This window comes from Oncorhynchus mykiss, chromosome 21 (genome assembly GCF_057628025.1).
Source record: "Oncorhynchus mykiss isolate SJ-2025 chromosome 21, ASM5762802v1, whole genome shotgun sequence".
Taxonomy (NCBI): Eukaryota; Metazoa; Chordata; class Actinopteri; order Salmoniformes; family Salmonidae; genus Oncorhynchus; species Oncorhynchus mykiss.
In genome coordinates this window covers 7120762-7132700 of record NC_143042.1, presented here as the reverse complement: position 1 = coordinate 7132700, position 11939 = coordinate 7120762, and the positions used below count along the sequence as shown (strand labels likewise).

Genomic DNA, 11939 nt, shown 5'->3' with positions numbered 1-11939 from the left:
AATGTGTAGTATTGGGGAAAGTAGTGGAATGTGTTAATTATAGGGGTGCCCATGGAGCTGGGGAACAGAAATGTCCCGTGCGAGAGAGGCAGGTTGAGGTTTCCAGGGTTAGAGTAGTGCAGAAGTTCTGAGGCAGTGAAGAAAGTAGAGGAATATGGGTTAATGGGGAGGAGTGTTGAGACTAGTTGAGCTATACCAGTACAGAGGGATAAGCCAAACAGTTGTATACGATTCAGTAAGATTGGATTTTTCGCATTTGTAGAAATTGTTATCAACTGTACTGCAGGGATGGAATGGAAGTCCCAGAAAATGTAGGTCGTGGTGGCAGCTGCAGAGAGGTATGTGGGTGTGTGAGACTTGACATAAGAGTTACAGGGTGTGTTAAGCGGTGATGTCCCATCCTTTCAGGATGATGGCATGAGGTAGGAATAAATACATGTAATTAGTGGATTACTTGATTTGTTAAATTGATTTTATATGACTTTGAAATTAGTGAGTGTAGTGTTCGAAGGTAGGGTTTTTATTTAATACATTTGCCTTTTTCAAGCAATAAACACCCTACCTTTGAACGCTACACTCACACACTCTAGTAGGTGGCGGTAATGCAGCAAATTGGATGCCAACCACCGTTAAACCTCATAGAAGAAGATATTTTTACTCCAAAGGATCATGGGAACTTCCTTTTCAGAAGATAGCGATGTGCTGTCAACGTTTTACGGCTCATTCCATTTTGCGATACTGCAGAGAGGTGGATCGTGGCTTTTTAATCTTTTGACTACGTTTTTGGTCGTAAGACGCATCATTGTAACGTTAAGTGCATTTTAATTTTTATCCTCGAACATTTTATTTTGATTCAGTTGAATTTATCCAGCTGTATAGTTGTGAATTATCTAGCTAATTTAGCTGGCTGAGTTGATATTACAAACGGCTAACTCAGACACGATTTATTTTTTAACATTTTGTGAAATGTGCTTGGATAGCATGGAAACTGAAGTGGAATTCGAAGTACTGAAACCATGCTGCTCCAGAAGATCTGGTAAACTTTCAAAGTGCAGACTGAGGAAACTTCTCCATTTGAGTTCCAAGGAAGGCCTGAAACGGTGGCGCACCAACCTTGTCAAAGCCACTCTCAAAAAATACATTCGTTACGAACAGAAGAGGGTACTCACTAAACTGGTCAACCAAGAACAACTTTTGGCCGACAACGGCGAAGAGATGACGTGTGTGGCGACCGAGAATATCGGCAGAATTACACGACCACTAGGCGCAATGGCGCCAAAGAACACAACACAGTATCTGATGGACATTGTATACGACGACATGCACATCGACACCAGTTCCAGCCAGTTCAAGTCGCACCCAGTTTCATTTGTTTCTAGCGCCTCTCTTTCACCCAGGAGCGCGTGTGAAACTTCTCTTGACTTTCAACAGAGGGACTTCGACGAAATGTATCTCCATTTTGGATCATGTTGATCAGGCTTGAACCAGTCTGTGGCAGAGCTGACCAATGCATTGACTCTAAACTTCGCAAACCAAGGTGTGCATAAGGTTATTGTAAAATAAGATGTATATTGTAAATAAGACCCTAGTTAATTACTGCCTGTTTATTTTTATTTTGCTAAAACGTTTAAATTAAACGTTAACAAATGTATTTTGAATTTCATTTGACTATGGTCTATTGCACAATCATGTTACATTTTGGGCTTTCCTTGTCCTCACAGCGACTCACCGGACGCTGCCTGTCAGTAGGGGGCGCTCGCTCCCAGCGTCGCTTCCGGTGAAGTTGAGTCCACCGCTAAGGTATCCCAGGTAAACCTGCGTCACCAACAGGTAAACGTGGCAGGTAGTGGAGTCATCCAGGTTCAAGGTTCTATGGTGCAATTTGACTTCATTTGATTGCATTTCATTGACCTCACTACAGGTGTAGTCTCATAGCCGATATGGAGTAATTTGCCTTTGGTCGACTTGGTTGTATACACAGTACCCAGATGTGTTCACGGCCATCTGCTGTATTTACTCTTGTGCGAGCCTTTTTCAGGTCACTCCTACTTGCCTCCTACCTGACTGCAATCAGCTCGGCTGTTGCCAGATCGATGGACACGTGCGGCTGACTGAGGAAGGAAGTAAGGTTTCAAGTCCACTTCACATGTAGTGTTGCAGTTCTAATCTACACTTAATGGGTAATGCTGACTTGATTAGCAATCATGTTAACAAATGCAAGTTTGGGTAATATTCACTCATTACAGATATGTTACCCATAGCAAAGACATTCAAACCATTTTTGATTACTTAATGTAAACACATGTTTAAAAACATGTTGCCAATGACATCGGTGTAAATGTGTTGTATGTGTCTGGACATGTTGAGATATCCTAACTTCCTAGTTAAATGCTCTTGTGAATAAAAGTCTGACATATTGCCACTTTGTTGTTTAATAGTTTTCTGTACATTGAAGCTCTTTAGTGTCACTCTGCTTTCACATGCTTTCACATGTTGGTATTAAAATGATGTGGCCAGAAATTTGTATTTTTAGGAACTCTCAATTTACAGGTGAGGTAGAATGCACATGGTGCAATTTCAAAATTTGGTTGTCAGCAGTTCTTGTTGGTCACTCAAGGCAGATAACTTTTTTTGGATTATGTCTAGCCAGCTATCTAAACATCTAGTGATTACTGACCGCGAATCTCCATTAATAGTTTACAGCTATTATTACTGCCAACATCGCCACCCTGTCAATGTTTAGATTTGCATCAAAATAGCTGTAAACCTATTTTCTCTGCCCAATGGCAAAATTAGTAGAATCGCAGACCTGCGTGCGACTGGCCCTCGAGTTCAGATTTTTTTTGCCCATCCCTGCTTTATGGAGCTCTGAGGGAATTTGAATGGTGTAAGGTTTAGCTGTCAGTGCTCACCCATGATAAAGATGGCTGCATTAGGACAATGACAAGATGGTAACAACCTCTCTCATATGAGACGACTCCCTGTATTTCCTTTCACAAAGGGAGTAAAACTATTGCTAGCCTACAAATTGATCTCCCCCTCATACACATGCGTACTTGCTCTGGTTAGAGATTGCAGAAATAGACCACCACCATGGGGAAGATCTCAATTGCAGTCTCAAATCTATTGAAGGTCAGAGGGGTGGGACCTCTGGCTTTCTCATCCAATGGGTTTTGAGGAGGGAGAAAGAGGGGTATGCAATTGAGATTGTCCACATGTCTTGCAGCCTTTTTTTTATAGGCCTCCTTCAGTTAGGGTTGAGAGCAGACATGCTCTTCCCTTCATGGATGACTGGAAAGCCTCTTGGTGTTGTAGTAGGACAGATACTTTAAAACAGCCAGTGAGAGTAGGTTGTGCTGGAATCCTTTTCTGTGAATATGGAGTAAGGTTACATTGCATTAGTCAGCCTGGTCTCCTAGACTAGACGTAACATTGTCCTGGAATTTCTTTACTCTCAAATTAGGAGATGTTACGTTTGGTATGGTTACTTAAGGCTAAACCGAAAGGTGTGTGTGTGTGATATCTCAAATGTCTAGCATTTGATTTCTACATAATATGACCTATAATTACTTACAATATGAGTGAAATTATTTTCCTTCCAAAAATGGTAATTAAGTATGTTAAAGGGATGTTTTTCTGTACTGGAATAGTGTGGGTGGATGCCAGTCAAATCAAGTTCCGAGTTTGTCATGAACAAAACAAATGGCATATATTCGAGCATAGAATACATCATCCATCAAAATGCTTACAGGTTCCTCAATGCAAGAACAATAAGAAATAAGACAAAGTAAATGAAATAGAATAAAGAATTTTGGCTTAAGTATAATACAGGAAAGCACAATTTATAGTCCAATATTTACATGTGTATTGGGGAAGGGGTGGATGGGGGCAGGTGTATAAATACATTGAGCAGTATAATATGAGTGGTATCCACAGACACATCACATTTTATTGGTCAGTACACATATTTGCAGGCGCAACAATGTGTTTGTTTTTAGCTCCAACAGTGTGGTAATACTATTCATGGGAGTAGATTGGCCAGCTCACCCTCTAGACTGCTGATTGACCAACGCAATCTCCTCTAGACCGCTGATTGGCCAACACAATCTCCTCTAGACCGCTGATTGGCCAACACAATCTCCTCTAGACCGCTGATTGGCCAACGCAATCTCCTCTAGACTGCTGATTGGCCAACTCATTCTCCGGAGAATGACATACTGTGTTAGGAAACACTTTCTACATCCACTAGGTGGAACTGCTTGTCCAATGTCGAAGGATGAAGTTGTCGTTAGCCACAGATCTGTCAGCTGCCATGAAAATAGCACAGGGTGGAGGGGTGGCGTGGAGGCTGGTCTGTTGCATAATTCTTCCCCACGTGTTAAATAAGGGCCACTATTAGCATACATACATTCAGTTTGTTACTGTGGGTGATTATTGTATCATGCGAGAGAAGAGACAGTGACAGAACGCAGTGTCTCAATTGGAGTGGAAGTAGAGATTTACATGCATGGTCATATAATATAATGGCCGAGGGGTGCAGAGAAAGTGTTTCAGCGGCTGTTCCCCTCATCTTTACAAACAGTACATATCTCTACAGTTAACAGCTTGCCCTGTCCTCCACCCCTACTGTGCCCCACTGCTTTTGGCCCAAGCATACTCCCTAAACAGGTGCTCCCTCTCACATGCTCTTCTTCCCGTCCCTCAACATGTTAGGTATCATACCAAAAGTTGTCACAGGGTGTCGCCAAAGCCTTTATCAACAGCCACAACCGGTCAAGACCGGTCTTGGTTGTTCTCAGGTCAATGTGAGAAGTGACGCAGACACTGAGGCGTTGATTATCGACGGTCTGCTTTTAGACGGCGGCGCGTGTCATCTGTCCTAGCGAGGGACACACACTTGAGTTTTTTCAAACTGACGGTGGTAGGCAGGCAGCGGGCAGGGACCGACGTCTCGGGTTACACACAGCAAAGGTGGCAACATCCTCAATGTCTGGCTTGCTGGCTGGGTTGTGGAGTGAGGGACTTGTCTGAAGGAAACTAATAATTTCTTCCTCTTTGGCCGAGTGAGAGTGACACATTGGTTTCACCCTGTGTTTTATAGCAGCTCTGCCTCCCCTTGTCACCTGTGTGGCCCGACAGTTCACTACTACCAATCTACACGATCGCCCTGTAACTGCCAAGACTAATAATGGTCAACACTTTCACCCTGGTAGGTGGAGGGGACAGACAGTCAAGGCTGCCGTTTGTGTGGTTGAAAGCAATACATATCTTCAACACATCTACCCACATGAAAAATACTATAGTATACTATGGTTAAATACTATAGTATTCACTGTAGTGTTTTTGCAGACTTTACTGGAGTATTTACTGTAGTGTTGCAGACATGACTGTAGTACACTGTAGTATTTAGAGTTTTCTATAGTATAAATACTGTAGTAAAAACAATTTTGTATACAGTACCAGTCAAAAGATTGGACTCACCTACTCATTTCTACATTGTAGAATAATAGTCAAGACGTCAAAACTATGAAATAACACATGGAATCATGTAGTAACCAAAAAAGTGTTAAACAATCAAAATATATTTTAGATTCTTCAAAGTAGCCACCCTTTGCCTTGATGACATCTTTGCACACTCTTGGCATTCTCTCAACCATCTTCATGAGGTAGTCACCTGGAATGCATTTCAATTAACAGGTGTGCCTTGTTAAAAGGTGATTTGTAGAACGTCTTTCCTTAATGCGTTTGAGCCAATCAGTTGTGTTGTGACAAGGTAGGGGGGGTATACGGTAAAATACCAAGTCCATATTATGTCAGGAACAGCTCAAATAAGCAAAGAGAAATGACAGTCCATCATCACTTTAAGACATTAAGGTCAGTCAATACCGAAAATGTCAAGAACTTTGAAAGTTTCTTGAAGTACAGTCTCAAAAAACATCAAGCGCTATGATGAAATTGGCTCTCATGAGCACTGCCACAAGAAAGGAAGACCCAGAGTTACCTATGCTGCAGAGGATAAGTTCATTAGAGTTAACTGCACCTCAGATTGCAGCCCAAATAAATGCTTCACAGAGTTCAAGTAACAGACACATCTCAACATCAACTGTTCAGGGGAGACTGCTTAAATCAAGCCTTCATGGTTGAATTGCTGCAAAGAAACCACTACTAAACGACACCAATAAGAATAAGAGACTTGCTTGGGCCAAGAAACACGAGCAATGGACATTAGATCGTTGGAAATCTCTCGTTAGGTCGGATGAGTCCAAATGTTAGATTTTTGGGTCTAACCGCTGTGTCTTTGTGAGACGCAGAGTAGGTGAATGGATGATCTCTGCATTTGTGGTTCCCACCGTGAAGCATGGAGGAGGAGGTGTGATGATGCTTTGCTGGTGACACTGTGATTGATTTAGAATTCAAGGCATACTTAACTAGCATGGCTATGACAGCATTCTGCAGTGATATGCCATCCCATCTGATTTGTTCTTAGTGGCAGTATCATTTGTTTTTTCAACAGGACAGTGACCCAACACACCTCCAGGCTGTGGAAGGGCTATTTGACCAAGAAGGAGAGTGATGGAGTGCTGCATCAGATGACCTGACCTCCACAATCATCTGACCTCAACCTAAATGAGATGGTTTGGGATGAGTTGGACCGCAGAGTGAAGGAAAAGCAGCCAACAAGTGCTCAGCATATGTGGGAACTCCTTCAAGACTGTTGGAAAAGCATTCCAGGTGAAGCTGGTTGAGAGAATGCCAAAAGTGTGCAAAGCTGTCATCAAGGCAAAGGGTGGCTACTTTGAAGAATCTAAAATTAGTTGATTTGTTGAACACTTCTTTGGTTACTAAATGATTCCTTATGTGTTCTTTCATAGTTTTGATGTCTTCACTATTATCCTACAACATAGAAGATAGTAAAAATAAAGAAAAACCCTTGAATGAATGGGTGTGTCTAAACTTTTGACTGGTACTGTATGCTATAGTAATTACTGTAATGTTTTTTCAAACTGTAGTAATATTAATATTTACTGTACTGTTTTTGAGGACATTACTGTACTGTTTATTATAGTGTTTTTATTTTATCTTAGACATAGTAGTGGGGGCGTTGTCCTTAAGAAAACCCACTGGACAAATTACTCAAAGAGCAAATTTAGTTCAGAGCTTCTGCTCTTTTCTATAACCTGTAGGGTAAGGAACACAATACTGTATATGGTCTATTCTTGGCATGTGTGTTTCTCATTTATGGGTGGCACAAATTGGGATATGGGGGAGAGGAATGGGCAGGGTATACACAGATTAAATACTGTGGTATATACTGTAGTGTTTTTGCGTTCTGTAGTATACTGTAGTATTTACTATAGTATTCTACAGTATACAACACAATTCTATATTAAATACTACACATGATTGAGGTATACAACAGTATACTACAATTTACTCCAGAATTATATAGTAAGTAATGTAATTTTCTATGGTAAACTGTGGTACTTTTCACGTGGGTAGTGTAAAGATTATTGGGACATAACATTGTTGCCCCTGTTTAGAAACAACAAGGACGTTGAGGTTTGGCTGCTTGTCTCTATACTAAAGACATAGGCAACAAGCCAGGGGACTGATTAGATTTAGCTCTGAAAGGATTTAGAAACGTCCCTTTTGAACTTCTAACTCATTAAGAGTAGTGTTTGCGCGTATGTGACGGCATGCATGTGTGTGCGTTCCACTTCAACTTAAAAACCGTGACATGTAAGGCTCAGTTGGATCAGGAGTTGATTGGTAATCTTCAGCTCTGAGTCCCTCTTGGCCACATGAAAGACAGACATTTTGCTCCAATGAAAAGAATGGAATGCATCTCCTTATTAAGTCAGAAAGTGCAAATGGGTGTTGTAGAACATAGCCAGTTCTCATATCAATCTGGATGCAGCAGAGGTTATCCAGCCTATTCTGCTGTGACGACAGGACAAAGAGAGGGGATATCCGCAGGTATAGGCTAATAGTTGTCCAATGATTGTCAACCCATGACTACTCATTGTGTTGCAGATGGGCCCATCAGGAGTGAACACAGAGTTTCTTGAACGTCCGTCTTGGAATTCCCAAGACTCTGAAGTCCACAGGTCACCAACCTTCCAGAAGAGTATAGAGTTGAGTCTCTTTTACCTGGACATATTATGGAAAATAACATGTCTTGGGCGTATTCAGGGAATTCAATGCAATTGGAATTTCAAGGGCATTCAGCCCCACAGGGAGAGAGAGAGCGAGAGAGACCGACCTTTGGCAGTGACCTTGTCATTGAAACATACATGGTTGCCAGGGGTCATGAGGTGGACAGGCCACGCCGCTGGCCACACCGGATGGTCTCACACACACGCACACACAGACAGCCATACACATACTGTATAATCCTGCCTAGGACACCAGTTAGCCCAACAAACACATACACACACTGTCCTGCTTAGGACACAGGACGACGACACACACTGTCCTGCTTAGGACACAGGACGACGACACACACTGTCCTGCTTAGGACACAGGACGACGACACACACTGTCCTGCTTAGGACACAGGACGACGACACACACTGTCCTGCTTAGGACACAGGACGACGACACACACTGTCCTGCTTAGGACACAGGACGACGACACACACTGTCCTGCTTAGGACACAGGACGACGAAACACACTGTCCTGCTTAGGACACAGGACGACGAAACACACTGTCCTGCTTAGGACACAGGACGACGACACACACTGTCCTGCTTAGGACACAAGACGACGACACACACTGTCCTGCTTAGGACACAGGACGACGACACACACTGTCCTGCTTAGGACACAGGACGACGACACACACTGTCCTGCTTAGGACACAGGACGACGACACACACTGTCCTGCTTAGTACACAAGACGACGACACACACCACTGGGCAAACCAGACGGCCCCAGTAAAAAGTCAGGTCAAGGTTACGCTGCCATGTCCCCAACTCTTTGATCACTGCTGTGCTGATAAAAGCCAACTCCCCTTTTCTCTGGCCAAGTGGGGTTTGGTTTGTAGTGACACAGCCACTATCATCCAAGGCCACGTATGATTGGTCAACTTTCCCTGTCAATCATTCCGACCTTGGAGCTGTTGTTTTGACATGGTGTACAGTCAATGTACAGTCAAGTCATTATCAAATAGAACGCGTCCTCCTCTCTCTCTCTCTCTCTCCCCCCGGTGAAGGGTTCTGCTGTCTCCATGGAAACGTGTGTGATGTCACGGCGTGTTAATAGAGACATCTAAGCTTGAGTTTAGGTGATGGAAAGGAGAGCCCCACTTTAGCGGGTCAGATGTTTAGCTGGGTGACACAGTTGCTCAGAATAGTGTGTGTGGATCCCAGAGCTGCTGATCTTACGCACAAACAGGAAGTAGGGCAGGGAAAAGGAGAAGAAGGGGGCACTCGCCCCCCCCACTCATTAGTCCAACCAGATGGTGGAAGGTCGGCTTGCGTCTGCCACATTTATTTTTTTCTCCCCTCTCAACACGCTGCTCTCCGCCAAGGTGCAAGGGACAGACATTAATGGCCGCTGACCCCAGGGGCAGGTAGAGAGTGATGTGGTACCAGAGAGAAAGTGGTGCTGACAGTTGAGAGACGATGGCCGTGGCACTGTTACATACATGAACGCACGCACACACACACACGTCAGAGACAAGCGCACCTAACTCATGTACAGTGCATTCAGAATGTATTCAGACACCTTGGCTTTTTCCACCTTTTGTTATGGATTAAATCATTTCAATCTACACACAATACCCCATAATGACGAAGCATAAACAGGTTTTTAGAAACGTATGCCAATTAAAAAAAGAAATAAAATGAAATATCACATTTACATACACTAAGTATTTAGACCCTTTACTCAGTACTTTGTTGTTTTAAAGCACCTTTGGCAACGATTACAGCCTCAAGTCTTCTTGGTTATGACGCTACAAGCTTGGCACACTTGTATTTGGGGAGTTTCTCCCATTCTACTCTGCAGATCCTCTCAAGTTCTGTCAGGTTGTATGGGGAGCATCGCTGCACAGCTATTTTCACAGAACCTTCACCCCAGTCTGAGGTCCTGAGCACTCTGGAGCAGGTTTTCATCAAGGATCTCTCTGTACTTTTCTCCGTTCATCTTTCCCTCAATCCTGACTAGTCTCCCAGTCCCTGGTGCTGAAAAACATACCCACATCATGATGCTGCCACCACCATTCTTCACCGTAGGGATAGTGCAAGGTTTGCTCCAGATGTGACGCTTGGCATTCAGGCCAAAGAATTCAATCTTGGTTTCATCAGACCAGAGAATCTTGTTTCTCAAGATCTGAGAGTCCTTTAGGTTCCTTTTGGCAAACTCCAAGCGGACTGTCATGTGCCTTTTACTGAGGAATGGCTTCTGTCTGGCCACTCTACCATAAAGGCCTGATTGGTAGAATGCTGCAGTGATGGTTGTCCTTCTGGAAGGTTCTCCCATCTCCACAAAGGAACTCTAGAGCTCTGTCAGAGTAACAATTGGGTTCTTGGTCACCTCCCTGACCAAGGTCCATCTCCCCCGATTACTCAGTTTGGCCGGGCTGCCAGCTATAGAAAGAGTCTTGATGGTTCCAAACTTCTTCCATTTAAGAATGATGGAAGCCATTGTGTTCTTGGGGACCTTCAATGCTGCCAAAATGTTTTGGTACCCTTCCCCAGATCTGTACCTCATCACAATCCTGTCTCGGAGCTCTACGGACAATTCCTTCAACCTCATGGCTTGGTTTTTGCTCTGACATACATTGTAAACTGTGGGACCCTACACGTATATCGACAGATGTGTGCCTTTCCAAGTCATGTCCAATCAATTACATTTACCACAGGTGGACTCCAATCAAGTTGTAGAAACATCTCAAGGATGATCAATGAAAACAGGATGCACCTGAACTCAATTTTGAGTGTCATGGCAAAGGGTCTGAATATGTATTTAAATAAGGTATTTCCATTTATTGTTTGTACAAAAAAAATTATGAAAATCTAAAAACCTGTTTTCGCTTTGTCATTATTGTTACGCCCTGGCCTTAGTTATCTTTGTTTTCTTTATTATTTTGGTTAGGTCAGGGTGTGACATGGGGGATTTATGTGTTTAGCCTGGTCTAGGGGTTTTGTATGTTTATGGGGCTGTTTCCTTTCTAGGTAGTTTTGTATGTCTATGGTTGCCTAGATTGGTTCTCAATTAGAGGCAGCTGTCTATCGTTGTCTCTGATTGGGAACCATATTTAGGCAGCCATGTTCTTTGGGTATTTTGTGGGTGATTGTCTTCTGTCTTTGTGTCATTGCACCAGATAGGACTGTTTCGGTTTTCACATTTATTGTTTTGTAGTGTTCTTGTGTATGGTCTTGATTAAACATGTTGAACTCTAACCACGCTGCATTTTGGTCCTCCTCTCCTTCAGCGGAAGAAAACCATTACAATTATGTGGTATTGTGTGTAGATTGATGAGGATTTTTTTTTGTTGAATCCATTTTAGAATTAGAATAAAATGTGGAAAAGGGGAAGAGGTCAATACTGTAGAATGCAAACATTGAGCTCGAGAGCTCTTCTGCAAATAATGACTTTGTTTGTTCATAGGCCTTTGTTATTATTCAAAGGTGATGACATGTCACACATGGAAAATGTCATTGTATTGATGTTACTATAATTGCATGTCAGCTGATATGATACTTGTATGCTCTAGTCGGCTGGCCCTCGCTACATATTCGTCGCCAGACCCACTGGCTCCAGGTCATCTACAAGTCCATGCTAGGTAAAGCTCCGCCTTATCTCAGTTCACTGGTTACGATGGCAACACCCATCCGTAGCACGCGCTCCAGCAGGTGTATCTCACTGATCATCCCTAAAGCCAACACCTCATTTGGCCGCCTTTCGTTCCAGTTCTCTGCTGCCTGTGAC

At 43.1% G+C, this 11939-nt stretch overlaps 2 long non-coding RNA genes across 2 annotated transcripts; both read left to right on the top strand.

Moving 5' to 3' along the window:
- Nucleotides 1–539: 539 nt before the first annotated feature.
- LOC118942892 (uncharacterized) lies at nucleotides 540–2422 on the top strand. The gene is made up of 2 exons (XR_005038538.2): nucleotides 540–1537; nucleotides 1722–2422. It is a non-coding gene; the product is annotated as an uncharacterized LOC118942892 (long non-coding RNA).
- Nucleotides 2423–6514: 4092 nt separating this feature from the next.
- LOC149972964 (uncharacterized) lies at nucleotides 6515–11410 on the top strand. Its single transcript, XR_016490438.1, has 2 exons — nucleotides 6515–6732; nucleotides 8035–11410. It is a non-coding gene; the product is annotated as an uncharacterized LOC149972964 (long non-coding RNA).
- The last annotated feature ends 529 nt before the right edge of the window (nucleotides 11411–11939 follow it).